Below are 19,964 nucleotides of genomic sequence, written 5' to 3'. Positions count from 1 at the left end.
TGGTACCTCAAATTTTGGAATGACTAAACAGCTTCTTGAGATGGTGAAAATCGTAGTTCATGCATGTAGGATGTAGAGCATCGTACATAAAATCAGTCAGACTGCTACACAGTTGTACAGCTTCTTCCCTCGTTAAAGAGTATACAAACGAAGCTTATCCGTTACAGCACAGTTAAAAAAACATCGTATCGCACTTCTGACCACTCTGGTATCCACTAATGAGATACCTGCCAGCGTTAATATCAGACCATAGTCTTTCTTCCCCTTTTTCATCGTCCTCAGGAAATAATGAACAAAGGAAGTAATAAGAGAGTGAGTAAAAGAATTGATTCTCTTTTTATCAATGCCACTTTACATGTAAATGTCGAACTTATTTAGATGAGATAGATATCTCCTGAAGGCATCGTCAGTTTGGTAATGGAGGTGAATGTGGAGGGTAAAATCGTGTACAGTGAGACCAAACGTATGCAGGTTACAGCAGTTAAATGGACTTGCGCAGGGCACAGTAACATGGAGAGCTGCGTCAGACCAGCCTTCGGACTGAGGACAGCAACAACAACAACAACAACAACAACAAACAGACGTCGGACGTAGTCCCAGATGAAAACGAAGTGCTGTTTTGGTGTCTGAGTACAAATCCAGTCATGGACCTAGTACGTCTTGTTGACCTACATTGCGCAGATATCTGCATAATAAAAGCTTGTCGAAGACAACTAATAAATGGATACATCAACGGCTTCCAGATATCCTAGAAACCAAACATAACTCCGACAGAGCAAGAATGCTTTCAGACAGAAACTATCTTCGCGGGTGTGTATGTCTTTTCATGACGAAAAGGAGGACGTTACAGAATAGCACCAAAAGTTCCTTCCATATAATACACTATGTGTATGTGTGCTCCCTGCCGCCGTTGGATAAGCAGCTGCAGCAGCAAGTCGTATACTCCTAGCTCACTCATTTGTTACATAGTTTAATTCTTAATTTCTTTGCGTGTTTTTGGTACTTGCATTGTTTAATTCATAAATTTCGGGCGTATTATAGTATTTGAGAGTTGTAGCATCGCGTTTTAGTACCTGAATAGTGTAAATTCGCGTAGTCGTCTGTCAACTGTTTTTGTTTTGAACGGCCAGTGTCGGTTGGTCACAGTCAGTGTGCTCCCTGCCGCCGTTGGATAAGCAGCTGCAGCAGCAAGTCGTATACTCCTAGCTCACTCATTTGTTACATAGTTTAATTCTTAATTTCTTTGCGTGTTTTTGGTACTTGCATTGTTTAATTCATAAATTTCGGGCGTATTATAGTATTTGAGAGTTGTAGCATCACGTTTTAGTACTCGAATAGTGTTAAATCGCGTAGTCTCCTTCCGCCGCCGAGCAGTGTGTCAGCAGTGCACAAGTGGCAGCATTACTGCATTTACTAGGCAATCTTGTATTTTAATAACCGCTTCAATTTTGTGTCGTTTTGTTTGCGCTCTCTGTAGATTAGTTCAGACGTTCTTTGCACAGTTTTCAGCATGGATAGGGACTGCAACTGCTGTGTTCGGATGCAGGCTGAGTTGGCATCCCTTCGCTCCCAGCTTCAGGCAGTGTTGGCTACGGTCACACAGCTTGAGGCTGTTGCCAATGGGCATCACTGTGGGGGTCCGGATGGGGGTTTGTCGGGGACGGCCAGCTCGTCCCACGCATCCCCCGATCGGACTACGACTGTGGTTGCCCGGGATACTGCCCGCATTGAGGCTGATCCCTCACCTGTGGTAGAGTGGGAGGTCGTCTCAAGGTGTGGCAGGGGGCGAAAGACATTCCGGAGGGCTGAACGGAAGGCCTCTCCAGTTTGTCTGACGAACCGGTTTCAGGCTCTGTCTCAGGCTGATACTGATCTTCAGCCTGACATGGCTGCTTGTCCTGTTCCAGAGGTTGCCCCTCAGTCTGCAAGATCCGGGCAGTCGCAGAGGGTGGGCTTACTGGTAGTTGGGAGCTCCAACGTCAGGCGCGTAATGGGGCCCCTTAGGGATATGGCAGCAAGGGAGGGGAAGAAAACCAAAGTGCACTCCGTGTGCATACCGGGGGGAGTCATTCCAGATGTGGAAAGGGTCCTTCCGGATGCCATGAAGGGTACAGGGTGCACCCATCTGCAGGTGGTCGCTCATGTCGGCACCAATGATGTGTGTCGCTATGGATCGGAGGAAATCCTCTCTGGCTTCCGGCGGCTATCTGATTTGGTGAAGACTGCCAGTCTCGCTAGCGGGATGAAAGCAGAGCTCACCATCTGCAGCATCGTCGACAGGACTGACTGCGGACCTTTGGTACAGAGCCGAGTGGAGGGTCTGAATCAGAGGTTGAGACGGTTCTGCGACCATGTGGGCTGCAGATTCCTCGACTTGCGCCATAGGGTGGTGGGGTTTCGGGTTCCGCTGGATAGGTCAGGAGTCCACTACACGCAACAAGCGGCTACACGGGTAGCAGGGGTTGTGTGGCGTGGGCTGGGCGGTTTTTTAGGTTAGATGGCCTCGGGCAAGTGCAGAAAGGGCAACAGCCTCAACGGGTGCGGGGCAAAGTCAGGACATGCGGGGACCAAGCAGCAATCGGTATTGTAATTGTAAACTGTCGAAGCTGCGTTGGTAAAGTACCGGAACTTCAAGCGCTGATAGAAAGCACCGAAGCTGAAATCGTTATAGGTACAGAAAGCTGGCTGAAGCCAGAGATAAATTCTGCCGAAATTTTTACAAAGGCACAGACGGTGTTTAGAAAGGATAGATTGCATGCAACCGGTGGCGGAGTGTTCGTCGCTGTTAGTAGTAGTTTATCCTGTAGTGAAGTAGAAGTGGATAGTTCCTGTGAATTATTATGGGTGGAGGTTACACTCAACAACCGAGCAAGGTTAATAATTGGCTCCTTTTACCGACCCCCCGACTCAGCAGCATTAGTGGCAGAACAACTGAGAGAAAATTTGGAATACATTTCACATAAATTTTCTCAGCATGTTATGGTCTTAGGTGGAGATTTCAATTTACCAGATATAGACTGGGACACTCAGATGTTTAGGACGGGTGGTAGGGACAGAGCATCGAGTGACATTATACTGAGTGCACTATCCGAAAATTACCTCGAGCAATTAAACAGAGAACCGACTCGTGGTGATAACATCTTGGACCTACTGATAACAAACAGACCCGAACTTTTCGACTCTGTAAGTGCAGAACAGGGAATCAGTGATCATAAGGCCGTTGCAGCATCCCTGAATATGGAAGTTAATAGGAATATAAAAAAAGGGAGGAAGGTTTATCTGTTTAGCAAGAGTAATAGAAGGCAGATTTCAGACTACCTAACAGATCAAAACGAAAATTTCTGTTCCGACACTGACAATGTTGAGTGTTTATGGAAAAAGTTCAAGGCAACCGTTAAATGCGTTTTAGACAGGTACGTGCCGAGCAAAACTGTGAGGGACGGGAAAAACCCACCGTGGTACAACAACAAAGTTAGGAAACTACTGCGAAAGCAAAGAGAGCTTCACTCCAAGTTTAAACGCAGCCAAAACCTCTCAGACAAACAGAAGCTAAACGATGTCAAAGTTAGCGTAAGGAGGGCTATGCGTGAAGCGTTCAGTGAATTCGAAAGTAAAATACTAGGTACCGACTTGACAGAAAATCCTAGGAAGTTCTGGTCTTACGTTAAATCAGTAAGTGGCTCGAAACATCATGTCCAGACACTCTGGGATGATGATGGCATTGAAACAGAGGATGACAAGCGTAAAGCTGAAATACTAAACACCTTTTTCCAAAGCTGTTTCACAGAGGAAGACCGCACTGCAGTTCCTTCTCTAAATCCTCGCACCAACGAAAAAATGGCTGACATTGAAATAAGTGTCCAAGGAATAGAAAAGCAACTGGAATCACTCAACAGAGGAAAGTCCACTGGACCTGACGGGATACCAATTCGATTCTACACAGAGTACGCGAAAGAACTTGCCCCCCTTCTAACAGCCGTGTACCGCAAGTCTCTAGAGGAACAGAAGGTTCCAAATGATTGGAAAAGAGCACAGGTAGTCCCAGTCTTCAAGAAGGGTCGTCGAGCAGATGCGCAAAACTATAGACCTATCTCTCTGACGTCGATCTGTTGTAGAATTTTAGAACATGTCTTTTGCTCGAGTATCATGTCGTTTTTGGAAACTCAGAATCTACTATGTAGGAATCAACATGGATTCCGGAAACAGCGATCGTGTGAAACCCAACTCGCATTATTTGTTCATGAAACCCAGAAAATATTAGATACAGGCTCCCAGGTAGATGCCATTTTCCTTGACTTCCGGAAGGCGTTCGATACAGTTCCGCACTGTCGTCTGATAAACAAAGTAAGAGCCTACGGAATATCAGACCAGCTGTGTGGCTGGATTGAAGAGTTTTTAGCAAACAGAACACAGCATGTTGTTCTCAATGGAGAGACATCTACAGACGTTAAAGTAACCTCTGGCGTGCCACAGGGGAGTGTTATGGGACCATTGCTTTTCACAATATATATAAATGACCTAGTAGATAGTGTCGGAAGTTCCATGCGGCTTTTCGCGGATGATGCTGTAGTATACAGAGAAGTTGCAGCATTAGAAAATTGTAGCGAAATGCAGGAAGATCTGCAGCGGATAGGCACTTGGTGCAGGGAGTGGCAACTGACCCTTAACATAGACAAATGTAATGTATTGCGAATACATAGAAAGAAGGATCCTTTATTGTATGATTATATGATAGCGGAACAAACACTGGTAGCAGTTACTTCTGTAAAATATCTGGGAGTATGCGTGCGGAACGATTTGAAGTGGAATGATCATATAAAATTAATTGTTGGTAAGGCGGGTACCAGGTTGAGATTCATTGGGAGAGTCCTTAGAAAATGTAGTCCATCAACAAAGGAGGTGGCTTACAAAACACTCGTTCGACCTATACTTGAGTATTGCTCATCAGTGTGGGATCCGTACCAGATCGGGTTGACGGAGGAGATAGAGAAGATCCAAAGAAGAGCGGCGCGTTTCGTCACAGGGTTATTTGGTAACCGTGATAGCGTTACGGAGATGTTTAACAAACTCAAGTGGCAGACTCTGCAAGAGAGGCGCTCTGCATCGCGGTGTAGCTTGCTCGCCAGGTTTCGAGAGGGTGCGTTTCTGGATGAGGTATCGAATATATTGCTTCCCCCTACTTATACCTCCCGAGGAGATCACGAATGTAAAATTAGAGAGATTAGAGCGCGCACAGAGGCTTTCAGACAGTCGTTCTTCCCGCGAACCATACGCGACTGGAACAGGAAAGGGAGATAATGACAGTGGCACGTAAAGTGCCCTCCGCCACACACCGTTGGGTGGCTTGCGGAGTATAAATGTAGATGTAGATGTATGTTATCAAAATTATCCGGACACCTGGCTGAAAATGACTTACAAGTTCTTGGCGCCCTCCATCGGATATGCTGGAATATGGTGTTAGCCCACCCTTAGCCTTGATGACAGCTTCCACTCTCGAAGACATACGTTCAGCCAAGTGCTGGAAGGTTTCTTGAGGAATAGCAGCCCATTCTTAACGGAGTGCTGCACTGAGGAGAGTTATCAATGTCAGTCGGTGAGGGCTGGCACGAAGTCGGCGTTCCAAAACATCCCACAGGTGTTCTGTAGGTTTCAGGTCAGGACTCTGGGCAGGCCAGTCCATTACAGGGATGTTATTGTCGTGTAACCACTCTGCCACAGGCCGTGCATTATGAACAGGACCCTGCCATCGGATCGCCACATTCCGAGCCATAATCCGTAGGTAGCGGTCATCCACTACAGTAGTAGCCCTTGGGTGGCCTGAGAGAGGCATGTCATCAACAGTTCCTGTCTCTCTGTACCTCCTCCATGTCCGACAACATCGCTTTGGTTCACTCCGAGACGTCTGGACACTTCCCTTGTTGAGAGCCCTTCCTGGCACAAAGTAACAACACGGACGCGATCGAACCGCTGTATCGACCGTCTAGGCATGGTTGAACTACAGACAACACGAGCCGTGTACCTCCTTCCTGGTTGAATGACTGGAACAGATCGGCTGTCGCACCCCCCTCCGTCTAACAGGCGCTGCTCATGCATGGTTGTTTATATCTTTGGGCGGGTTTAGTGACATCTCTGAACAAAGGGACTGTGTCTGTTATACAATATCCACAGTCAACGTCTATCTCCAGGAGTTCTGGGATCTGGGGTGATGCAAAACTGTCTTTGATGCGTATATTAAACAGTGATTTTCTGTAGTGAGCAGCAAGTTTAATTACCACTGACCTGCTTACAACATGACAGATTAAAACATTGGTTAGGTTACAACACGACAAACTAAAATCCAGATACTGAAATTAAGGTCAGGTACCAAATAATAACACGCATATACAATTCGTCAAGGTGGCCTTTACAGTGTGTTAACAAAAACGGGCATTTTTGTAGAAATACCTGAAATATAGATTTGTTACGACAAGCAGCCAACATAACTAAAACATAAGGGATGACACATACACATAGATATTGATTTGAATGTTAACCAAATACGACCAAAGTGTGGTCACAGCAGTGTTCAGAGATTGACATGAGAATGAACATAACTCGACTTTCAGTTGTAACCATGGCGCGTGAACGATATAAGTAGTACAAAAGTTCTCACTGCTTTCTGGAGGACTTGATAGAAGAAAACTACTGGCACGTAGAGTCTACAGAGCTAATCTCTATACCAGCTAGATTTCACACGGTGGTGACAGGATACTAGAGTAAGAATAACTGACAAGACTTCTGCAATAGCCTGCTGCAGTGTCACCAATTCATTGCAGGCTCCACAAGAGTCCGCTCCACAGAATTCAGAAATAGCACGCAGCTCTTCAGAATGCTAAATAGGGGCCTTCGAGACACACGCGCCTCTAGCAATGGCACGTCGGACTACGCTACTAGACAAGTGCAGTAACAGCCACTTTAGACCCACTGCAGCCGACTGCCCTGGCGCCTGTCGTCACAGTCCGTGTCATTTCCGGCATCTCGACCAAGAAGTTAGAAGGTGCAGAAAAATCATTGCAAAAGAATTTGATAAAACCAAGCCGAACGGCTCAGTCCACACGGCTAACAGCCGTGTTAATCCAGGGCTGTAAACCGTCCACAAATCCCACGTGAGTGTGTGCGCTTGCTGCTCCTACTTTCTACAGGTCACATTTAATGTTATACTCTCAGTTGCTATCCAGGCTCTTTCCTGCTGCTCTTACTGTAAGTGCCTGCACCTCTCCGTCGCTGAGAATACAGAACATTTTGTATGCAGTGGCTTTCTTCTCGAAGAAGAATAATAAACTTAAGGGACATATGTTGTTGTTACAAGTATTCGCTTTTCTCTCTTGAAATAATTTTTTTTTTTGTTCCACAAATAGGTGACCATTTAAAAGAGCGTCTGTTGAAATAACGAACGACCGATGACAAACGGAGAGTATTATTCAATTAACTGCTATAAGAAACAATACTACATTTCACAGGTGAGTCGTATATATCTTCTCTTCCTACGAAAATTCAAAATTGAACAGTTTTTAGTTGACACTGCGAGACTTCTACATTCCTTGTCTCACCTCCAAAGATGCGGGCGCTGACGACCACGCAGTTGAGCGCCCCACAAACCAAACATCATCACCATCCAAAGATGCTTCTTTTGCTTAGTACAGAGAAAGTGGAACGACAGATCAGTACGGAAATGAAAGTGGACCTACATACCTGGTGCACGTGGCTCACAGTCACCGGTGCTGCTTCTGATTACGAAACAGAAGGTGTTTCCCTCCCACTGCAGTCCTCGAGTTCGAAAGGAAGATCTTGGTTTAACGTTCTGTGGATGACGAAGCCATTATACTCAGAGCATAACTTTGGACTTGGGAAGGATGGGAACGAAATCGCCCGTGTCCCTTTCATAGGAGCCATACTTTCCTTAAGCAACTTAGGGAAACCCGGAAAACCTAAATCTGTATGACCAGAAGGGGAATGAACTGCCATCCTGCCGAATGCGTTCGTCATACCTCTACAGATTGTCCTCGATTCTTGTTCCAGTTGCTCGAGCCGGTCGTTGTGGTCGAGCGGTTTTAGGCGCTTCAGTCCGGAACCGCGCGACCGCTACGGTCGTAGGCTCGAATCCTGCCTCGGGCATGGATGTGTGTGATGTCCTTAGATTAGTTAGGTTTAAGTAGTTCTAAGTTCTATGGGACTGATGACCTCAGATGTTAAGTCCCATAGTGTTCAGAGCCATTTGAACCAGTTGCTCGTCGCAAATATCTTGAAGCTAAGACTCGACCCACCCTCCCCCAAGTTACAGTTTATCAGAAATGTAACAAACTGAGTCTGGAATGTGATGTGATGAATCCCTATATCATATGTACACTGATCAGTCAGAACATTATGAACACCTACCCAACAGCCGCCGGCCGGAGTGGCCGAGCGGTTCTAGGCGCTACATCCTGGAGCTGCGCGACCGCAGTTAGTTCCATGGGGGCGGGGGAGGGGGTGGGGATTATGATCTGCTCTCTCAATTGTAGTTCCTTGTAACGCCGGAAATGCATATCCTCCTGTTTCCATCTATTGTACTATTATTTTTTTCCTTGCTTTGTTACCTCAAGATATGACATTTCTGTCTCTTTGTATATTGTAATTGTTTTACTATTTGTATATATATATTTATGCATTTATGTCGATGTATAATTGGTTTGTTTCGTAAATATTATTTGTATTTTTACGCTGGGTCTTGCCTAGGGAAAACTGCTATCGAACGATTACATCGATAGGTCGTGTGAAGAATCAAAGTGTGTAGGATCTTTGGTAGTGTTAACTCTGTCGCGTGGAGCGCGGGCAGAGAGGGAGTCTGGCTGGAGTAGCGAGTGGAGCAGGTGTGTTGTGTGAAGCTCCCGCGAGTCGCCGCGCTTTCGGGGTTTGGCAGCATGTAATTGCGTTCGACTTGCGATGATAGTTTCTGACATGGTGTCGCGGACGGGAAGCATTAGCTGGCGCATATCAAGAGCCCGTTTCGTCTGGTGACCGTGTCGAGAAGAAGGCGCGCCAACATCCAGCTTCTGCAACAGCGACGGCCGACAATGAGTGACTGTCGCCACCTCCTCGATCGACGGCATCGAACCTTCAATCAACCAACAAGGAAGACTGGAAGCACGTAAAGTTTTAGAACTGTATGGCAGACCTCAGCTTTTCAAACTGTACCATTTTCGTAACTATAATTACAGCAACTTAGCATGAACATTTGTTGCTCATTGTCCCAATTGCATTACCAAGCAGGGTCCCTTCCTTTTCCGAAATGAACCCGAGTGTCGTTGAAATTCAAACGCCAGCATTAAAATAATACCATTCCATTTCACTGCTCTAATTTCAAAGTCCAGTTAAGGTATTCATAGCTGGCTACAATATTTAGATTACACAAGCACAAATTAAGAGTGCGAGTTTTGTTACCGTATTTTAGCTTACCTGTGACTGCAGCTCAGCTTGGTACGTACTAAATTTTACTATTGTTCAGAATCATTTAATTCAAGTTCAAAGTTAAATCTCTTATTTCTAAATTGCGTAGATTCAAGTAGCTTTTGAAATGATTGTTGAGGTAGTCCAAGACTAACCGTGTTTTACTGAATTTCGATGTGCTTCAGAAAGAAAGCTCACTATTAACTTCAGTCACTAAATTAACTTTCGATTTTCCGGTTTTATTAATTCTTTTGCTAAATTAAGTCAGAGTGTAGCGAAATTTATTACTTCTGACAAACTTTCAGTTTTCACACTACACGTGTCAACCTTCAGTTGCCACGCTTCTAGTGCTAATTATATGTGTAATAACCTTTCTTTTTCAATTACTATAGTAATTGTCCTTAGGACTGGCGACCATAATTTCCCCCAAATCTCAAATATCTAATTACCGCTAGTTGATTGTTAATGTAACGGCCGCACATTTACTTTCTTTATTAACTTTACCCCTTTTCCAAAATTAATTTCCACCAGTTTCATTTGCATTTTTCCTTTCATTTAGATGTAACCCTTTCCTCCCTCTTTACCGACAGGTTAACTTCGGTGACGATTGCTTTCCCAGATTTCCATTAGGTACACGCGGTTTCATTTCTCACTGTCATTAAGGTCGATAAGTGAGGGGGAGGTTACATACTGTTCCCCAGTTTCCAAACTTTACAGACGAAATCCTGCGCACATTGCTGGACTAACACCCCTGAAAGGAACTGAATTGTGGAGAAGTGGCTGAGGCTGATTCCAGAGTTTTCTTTTCAGGTTGAAGTCTTTTTCTCGACTGGGGAACATGCGCTGTATGTCGAAATGTATCCAGTTCCCACAATTACATTATTGAGGATAGATAGACAATGAAATCGTTTAAAGCGAACAACATCTATTTTGCACTTTGAATTAGATCGGAATAAAGTACATTCAATAAATGATTCATTCAATAAATGATTCAATAAATAATTGAATTTTCATATTCGGCAGCGTTGTCTCGAAGATAATTCTTCTAATGACATGCTTGACATGCTGCCAATAACGGTCTGGGTGTTATCAGCTGCTCAAACGGTACGCAAGGTTCCTTTTTGGCTGTTTATTCACTCCAAGAAAAATCGCTTCGTATACTTTTGATAAAGACTATACAGTCCACTTGCATCATAATAACAGTGAAATCAAACTTACTTCTGTACTATCCAGCAACTGTACACATCCGAAAATCAGCTAGCCCTGATTACGTAGTTTCTTTCTCACACTTTCTTACAAACATGCCGACTCTACTCAGCTTCCAAAAGCAAAGATACACGTGCCAAAGAAAGGCTTCGAAAAAGTTACAATGGTATCAAAAAATATGGACTATGACATAAACTTCTGTAAATCATAAGGTACAAATACATGCGTTTATTCAAAATATTATTTGTCTAATATATTTTATTTGCTTATCGCCCGATGCTTCGTTCTCGTAGATTCTGTGTTCTGCACACTTTCTCTTCTTTTTTCTTTAATTGAATTTTCATATTGTACAAAAATTGTAACACCTTCTAAACTCTTGGCACTAAATAAGGTCATGAAAGCATGATCTTTGTCGAATGTGCTCGTGATCAAAATGCGATTCTAGTATTTGTAGTCACGTTTTTTTTTTTTTTTTTTTTTTTTTATTAAACATGCCTCTTGCGTTCTTGTGGTGGTATTTCCATAGAAACTTCACTGTCTAACACACATTTCTTTTATCTACCCAAGAAGTGAAACACAAATTTTCGCAGAGTAATCTTTAAAAAGTTTTTAACATAACAAAATATTTTCTTAAAAATTTTCATCCTCTACTTTACCCCCTCAGTGGTTGAATCTCCAAAAATGCTGAAACACGTATTTTTTAGTTTATGACAGAGAAACCAAATACCAGCTTTCGTAATTCTGGCTTCAAAATTGCCTTAATAGCGACATATCTTCCAAAAGCCTTTCATCTCCTATTTCTCCCGCTTAGGAGTATAATTTCGAACAACTCCTTCTTAAGCGATGCCTACAGTGTAAGATCGTGCCGTTTCCAGATTTCAAGTTTCCATCCTTAGCGGTTTGAACTGGTCGATGATGAATCAGTGAATCAGTTTGGCCCTATTCCACGCCCTTATGAGTTGAATTTCCAAAAACAGTCAAACACATACTTTTTTCGTTTCTGACTGAGAAAACAAATACCAATTGTCATAGATTTCGCTCTAAAAGTCCTTTCAAAATGAAATATATTCATAAAAAACTTCACTCTCTAATTTCACCTTCTAGGGGTTCAGTATTCAAAAACAGTGAAAAGTGCATTTTTTCTAATAGAGAAGCCAAATACAAATTTTCATGGATTTATCTTCAAAAGTGCTTGCACAATGAAATATTTCTATAAAAATTTTCATCGCTTATTTCACCCTCGCCTCCCCCCCCCCCCCCCTCCCTATGGATTCAATTTCAAAAAACAGTGAAACGCGTGTTTTCTATTTCTAATCAAGAAGCCAAATTCAAATTTTGACAGATTTAGGATTCACAATGAAAAATATCATAAAATACCCCCTTGGAGGTTGAATTTTCAAAAACACTGAAACACTTATTTTTTAATTACTAACCGAGAAGTCCAACACCAGTTGTCAAAGATCTAGGTTTAAAATACTTTAGTATTCCTTTACCAATAATTTATTTTCAACGAGAAGTTCACCCCCTGTTTTACTCCCATGGGGGTTAAATTTCAACAAATTCTGAAGCACGTATTTATTTATTTCTGACCGAGAAACCAAATACCGATTTTCCTCCGTCTAGCTACAAAATTACCTTAATAGCGACGTGTTTCCAAAAAACCTTTCATCCCCTATTTCACCACCTTAGTGGAGAAATTTCGAAAAAATCCCTTCTTAAACGTCACCTACAGTATAAATTAAACTCTTTGAAAATTTCAGGTTTCTGTCCTTAGTGGTTTGGGCTGGGCGATGATGAGTACTTGACTGAGTCAATCAGTCGGAACATTATCTTTTACGAGCGTTGGAACTTAATTAGTGGCAACTATTTACTTACAGCTCGTACAAAATAGATACGTGTTTCAAAGCTTTGCCGATCTTCAGGGTAGTCACCAGCATTGTGTATAGCCCATTGGCAGCAATGTGGAAGTCGTAGGACACTCTTAGCAGTGCCAGTTGTATTGACAGTTCGAGCGGCGCGGTCTATTACCCGACGAATTTGTAGCAGTTTTGAAGCGAATGCCGTGTAGTGTTTCCTTCAGTTTAGTCTTACGTCAGGGGAGTGCAGTAGGTGGTATAGCACTTAGCAGCCCCATCAGTCAAACAAATCAGTAACAGTTTTCATTGTACGTGCTTGAGCATTGTCCTGCAAAATGATGGTCAGGCTCTGAAGAAAGTGTCAGCATTTCTGTCTCTATGCTGTTCATTTTTGGAACACAACCTACGACCTGCTTACAGACAGAAGTGATGACACTTTCTGAAGAACGCGATCAAGCACGTACTGTGCAAGCTGTTACCGATTTGTTTGACTGATGGGGCTGCTAAGTGCTAACCGCCTACTGCACTCACCTGACTTAATCCCTCGTAAGTTCAACTTGATTTCTAAACTGAAGGAAACACTTCACGGCATTTGCTTCAGAACTGCTACAAATTCGTCGGACAGAAGACCGCGCCGTTCGAACTGTCAACACAACTGGCACTGCTAAGAGTGTCCTACGACTTACACATTGCTGCCAACGGGCTATACACAATGCTGGTGACTACTTTGAAGGTCAGTAAAACCTTGAAACACTTGCCACTATTAAAGTTCCAACCCACGTATATATGGAGATTATTGGTTTTATTCAAATCCGTTGAACTTCAGATGTAAAGTACCTGTATGACTAATCTTCCCAGACTACAGCATTTACGTATTCTGAACATATAAAAAGTATTCACATAAACTTTAAATCCGTCTGCAAAAGACTGAGTCGATCAGAAATAAAGGGCTCCCCTGCCAAAACCTTCGCTTAAGAAATCAGGCATCGGTAGATTCTACACTGATCATAGAGCATCAGCCTAGCATCAGTACAGCGTGAAAATACGAAATCAGCAATGTCAGAACTTAAGATGGAATGATGCGTAGTGACTTGTGATTGTTCAACTCGAACATCGTTTTATGCGCCCCATTTGTATCACAATACAGATATAGCAAAGGACATGCTACGTCAAATTAATACAGCCGAAGAACCTGCAATAATGTAAGTAGGCTGTTTATGTTTTCTTATTGGCAACGTTACATAGCGCTCTGTATGAAAATCACTGGCTGTGCTGTGTGCAGTCTGTGGCTAGTTTGCATTGTTGTCTGCCATTGTAGTGTTGGGCAGTTGGCTGTTAACAGCGCGTAGCGTTGCGCAGTTGGAGGTGAGCCGCCAGCAGTGGTGGATGTGGAGAGAGAAATAGCGGAGTTTTGATATTTGTAAGAATGGATGTTATGAACTGCTATATCATTATGACTATTAAGGTAAATACAATGTTTGTTCTCTATTAAAATCTTTCATTTGCTAACTATGCCTATCAGTAGTTAGTGCCTTCCGTAGTTTGAATCTTTTATTTAGCTGGCAGTAGTGGCGCTCGCTGTATTGCAGTAGTTCGAGTAACGGAGATTTTTGGTGAGGTAAGTGATTTGTGAAAGGTATAGATTAATGTTAGTCAGGGCCATTCTTTTGCAGGGATTTTTGATAGTCAGATTGCGTTGCGCTAAAAAAATATTGTGTGTCAGTTTAAGCACAGTCATGTATAGTTTTTCTAAGGGGACGTTTCATATGTCGACCCTTAGCCGAGGATACCTCACTGGAATCTTCTGATTTTTTCTTTTAGTTTGTGTAATTAGTGTAGATTTTGTTTATTGCTAGCACGTAATTGTAGAGAGAATCTCCTTTGTAGTTGCAGCCTTTCATTATTGTACAGTAAAACAGTTGTGGCATGCATGTAGATTTGCACCAAGTATTTCGCAGCTGCGCTTGCAATTAACGAGATATTATTTTCAGTGCTATGTTAATGTGTTCTCTTATTGTTGCTCTTCAAATTGTGTTTTTCTGTGTTATCATGTGAAATATTGTGACAATGATGGCGTGTGAAAAACGTAATACTAGGCTCCAAAGTAAACTGAGAAATGACAGTGAAGACGAAACCAGTGTGTTAGCGCCACCGAGTAATGAATTAACTAATGTTCAAAGTAGTAATTTGGTAATTGTATATAAGGAAATGGAGCGGGCTGCAAACAATGGTGTGGACAGTGAAACAATTAGTGAACAGGGATGCATTATCGATCGATCGGTCGGCAACAGCTTGCCTCAGGAATCCGAAATGACAGGACACAATCTTGCAAAAACTGTAGATTCAGGTTTTGCGTCCTCACCCTTTTCTCAAATAAGTCAAGACACATTTTCTGCTTTTCAAACTGCGAATATTGCCAGTTCAAATGCATTGCCGAAAAGCACTGAGGAACATGTTTCAGACACCAGTGCATTGTCATTACAATTAATGCAACAAATGGGACAAAAGCTTCAAAAGTTCGACACAATGGAACAACACCAGAGACAAACACAGCAACAGTTAGACACAATGGAACAAAATCTTCAAAAGTTAGACACGATGGAACAAAATCTTCAAAAGTTAGACACAATGGAACAACAACAGAGACAAAAACAGCAACAGTTAGACGCAATGGAACAAAATCTTCACACCACACTTGAACAAACACGTGAAGATTTAACTACTGAGTTACATAACATTGAATCGAAATGTCAAAAAGTCTGTAATGACGTAAAAACACAAATTAGTGAGCATTTTCAACCTATTTTTTCGCGGCATGAAAATGCATTACAGAATCACGAAGCAGCCATAAAAGAACTGCAAACTATTGTTCATGAAAATCATGAGACCTTGCAAGCTAAAATTGACTCAGTTGCATCTACTGATTTGGTTACACAACTTGCAAAAACTCAGGAAAACTTAAAGGACACAGTAGATACTCTGAAAATTGGTTCAGAAAGACACATGGAGGAAATTAGTTCATTATCAGAGAAAGTAGTTGAACTTTCGGATCAGCTAAATAATTTATCTACGAAGGTAGATGATAATCTGAATGACACAAAACCGGTAGTCTTTAATGACACAGAAGAGTGCGAACAAATTAGAAAATTCAAACAAAATCAAAATCAAATCAATACACAGTACAAAAGAGAAATCCGGGAAGTACAAGATCAGCTGACACAGGTAATACAAGAATTACGTATTTCAGAGGACACTCGCGCCCCAATACGGGAAGAGGGACATAGAATTACGGAACAGCCACAAAATAATAACACAGGGCATTTCGGAAGTTATGAAAGAAATTGGCAATGTGCACCGAATTTTGAGATGGAACCGCCGACACGACGTAACAATGACCGACATGCGAATCGCCGACATGATGATTTTGACTGTAAGCTGTTCATTACTACATGTAAATTCAAAATGTTTAAGAATTCTGGCAACGACATTCATCCACAAGCGTGGCTCCATCAATTCTCTCATTGTTTTCCTCCCAACTGGTCATTAGAGCACGGATTAGAATTTATGTGTGGCTATTTAGAGAATGAACCAGCTGTAAGAATGCGATCGGTCATTCACGATTGTCACAGTGAAGGAGAATTTTATCATGCCTTCCTCTCAGCATATGGGTCTCAAACTACACAAGACCGAGTAAAACATAGCATCATAATGATGAAACATTTCGAACAATCTGAATTTTCCAGTCTTGTGAAATACACTCCTGGAAATTGAAATAAGAACACCGTGAATTCATTGTCCCAGGAAGGGGAAACTTTATTGACACATTCCTGGGGTCAGATACATCACATGATCACACTGACAGAACCACAGGCACATAGACACAGGCAACAGAGCATGCACAGTGTCGGCACTAGTACAGTGTATATCCACCTTTCGCAGCAATGCAGGCTGCTATTCTCCCATGGAGACGATCGTACAGATGCTGGATGTAGTCCTGTGGAATGGCTTGCCATGCCATTTCCACCTGGCGCCTCAGTTGGACCAGCGTTCGTGCTGGACGTGCAGACCGCGTGAGACGACGCTTCATCCAGTCCCAAACATGCTCAATGGGGGACAGATCCGGAGATCTTGCTGGCCAGGGTAGTTGACTTACACCTTCTAGAGCACGTTGGGTGGCACGGGATACATGCGGACGTGCATTGTCCTGTTGGAACAGCAAGTTCCCTTGCCGGTCTAGGAATGGTAGAACGATGGGTTCGATGACGGTTTGGATGTACCGTGCACTATTCAGTGTCCCCTCGACGATCACCAGTGGTGTACGGCCAGTGTAGGAGATCGCTCCCCACACCATGATGCCGGGTGTTGGCCCTGTGTGCCTCGGTCGTATGCAGTCCTGATTGTGGCGCTCACCTGCACGGCGCCAAACACGCATACGACCATCATTGCCACCAAGGCAGAAGCGACTCTCATCGCGGAAGACGACACGTCTCCATTCGTCCCTCCATTCACGCCTGTCGCGACACCACTGGAGGCGGGCTGCACGATGTTGGGGCGTGAGCGGAAGACGGCCTAACGGTGTGCGGGACCGTAGCCCAGCTTCATGGAGACGGTTGCGAATGGTCCTCGCCGATACCCCAGGAGCAACAGTGTCCCTAATTTGCTGGGAAGTGGCGGTGCGGTCCCCTACGGCACTGCGTAGGATCCTACGGTCTTGGCGTGCATCCGTGCGTCGCTGCGGTCCGGTCCCAGGTCGATGGGCACATGCACCTTCCGCCGACCACTGGCGACAACATCGATGTACTGTGGAGACCTCACGCCCCACGTGTTGAGCAATTCGGCGGTATGTCCACCCGGCCTCCCGCATGCCCACTATACGCCCTCGCTCAAAGTCCGTCAACTGCACATACGGTTCACGTCCACGCTGTCGCGGCATGCTACCAGTGTTAAAGACTGCGATGGAGCTCCGTATGCCACGGCAAACTGGCTGACACTGACGGCGGCGGTGCACAAATGCTGCGCAGCTAGCGCCATTCGACGGCCAACACCGCGGTTCCTGGTTTGTCCGCTGTGCCGTGCGTGTGATCATTGCTTGTACAGCCCTCTCGCAGTGTCCGGAGCAAGTATGGTGGGTCTGACACACCGGTGTCAATGTGTTCTTTTTTCCATTTCCAGGAGTGTATTTTGAAGACATGTTGCACAAGAATTAGTACCTGTCAAACCCATACAGCCCCTCAGAACTCATCCGCATTTGCTTAATCAAATTACCTGAACATTTACGGCATATTATTTTGGCAGGACGTTGCAAAGACGACATTGAAGCTTTTCAGGGACTGTTACAAGAACTGGAAATTGACACTGACAATCGCGGAACGCGAAAACAGGAGTACAACAATTACAGGTCACATCTGTCACAATTCCGCGATGACAGAAATAATAACTGGACACGACAAGGCCATTCTTACAACGTAAATCGTGACCAAAACAGACACCACCCGTATGACAACCACTGGCAGAGTAATAGTTACAGAGAAAGATCGCATTTCCGTAGTAATGAATATGACAGAGACAGTCATAGAAACAGACAATTTGGCAACCAGAACTATTATTATCACGGGAGACAGAATAACTTCAGATGCAACGGTCCACCATACAGTAATAATTCAGGGAGAAATTCTCCACCACTTAACCGACAAGAAAGAAACTACAGGAACTACCGACATGACGACAGATGATATAATTATAACGAGAGACCTGAATTTCATCAGAACTGGCGGGATTTAAACAGGGCAGGGCCCTCTCGGCAAGGCGAATTTGTAGAAGTTAGGTCTCCTAATCCCAGTAATGATGCGCACCAACAAAGAAACAGACAATGACTCGCACCGCAGGCAGCCACATGCGCCCGCTGGCTCAGAGAAAAATAACATAGATGCTAACCTTGAGAAAAATTCCAAGATTCTTTACCGACGTATACCACATGATAATTGCGTTAAAGTTGAAATTCTGCGTACTAGGAAGAGTAAAGGTTTACACCACATTTCACATGTAAAACCGTTTATTGAAAAATAATCTGCTTTTTAACTTTGTCTTTGCCATAAAACTTTTCACATCACATTTCTAGTATGCATTGTCAGACTTAGAAACTGTTACCATGCAACAATGTTTGAAGTTAAATATCCAACCAAGAGAACTTATTTAAACAGAAATTACGAATGCACTGTTATAGTGAACAGATGACACAGTGTTGTTATTTGCACATTCCTCCTTGTTAGTTGCACAATTATGTACCGTATATAAGGCTCACATACTTACCAGTACTGCTCATGAGATGTTAATGCAACATTTTGATTTACTTGAAAATACATTCTGAATTAAAGTACTTTCTGAGAGATATCAGATGACACAGTGGTTAGTTTATGTGACAGCTACACGATTATATCACGACATTACTAATGAGTGACAATTTACAATGTTGCTTTTGCGGTGTATCTGTTTTATATCTGCACAGTTTTTCTGAATTATTCTGGAAAGTAAAACATGTTTTAGTAGTAACTTTTGTGGTATAGCTACAATGAGACAGCCTTTTCCATAGCACAACAATATGTTACAGCACAGTAATTTCTTCATCACAACAATAAGCGTAATAACTAAGATATCTATACGCAAAGCATTTCACTTTTGTTTATCATGAGGTAAGTACATTGGCTTCTGCAGAACTTAGCTTTCGGAGGACAATAACTACGACACTTCCACAGAGATTATCTTACAGCAACACGCACATTTAGCGCTACAGGACACGTATTTGAGTGATTAATTTTGTACCTAAAACATTTATTTTTAAAGATTTTTGAATTACAAAGTAAGTTTTCTGTAATACATTTCATTCCATTGCTGTAATTTGTAACACCTGAGGGTATAATTTCATTAATCCTCAGGGGGGTACATGCTTACTTTGTGTATCATGTGTTTGGCAAGCGCAAGGAGCCCTAGCTAATATGGTATTTGCTTACACAACTTTACACATCGGTACCATATTTCTCTAACACATAATTACACAGTTACCTGATCATTTAACTGAGAGAGACAAACTTTTTTATTATGTCAGTGACACATGTTTACGCAATTACAGAGTTGGGTTACTTCACACTTACGAAATTGTATTTTGTCTGTACTTTGTGAACTGTTCATATTTTTTCGGACCCATTGTGATATTATGAGAGCTTTGAATGATATATTTGGTATGGGGTCACGATTTTTAAAGTACGTTTGAGGCAGATGACACTATTTAAATGAGCAGAGAATTTTTTTTAGGTTTTGAAATTATTGGAGGAAGCTACGACGATTTTGAGAGTTGACTGAGGTGTTATGATGTTATTATTACGATGACTATGTGTATTATGCTGCTGAGGTATGTTTATGATTAATAAGCTGATGCTATAT

The sequence above is a fragment of the Schistocerca cancellata genome, chromosome 5 (assembly GCF_023864275.1).
Source record: "Schistocerca cancellata isolate TAMUIC-IGC-003103 chromosome 5, iqSchCanc2.1, whole genome shotgun sequence".
Taxonomy (NCBI): domain Eukaryota; kingdom Metazoa; phylum Arthropoda; class Insecta; order Orthoptera; family Acrididae; genus Schistocerca; species Schistocerca cancellata.
Note: the sequence above shows the minus strand (reverse complement) of the source record.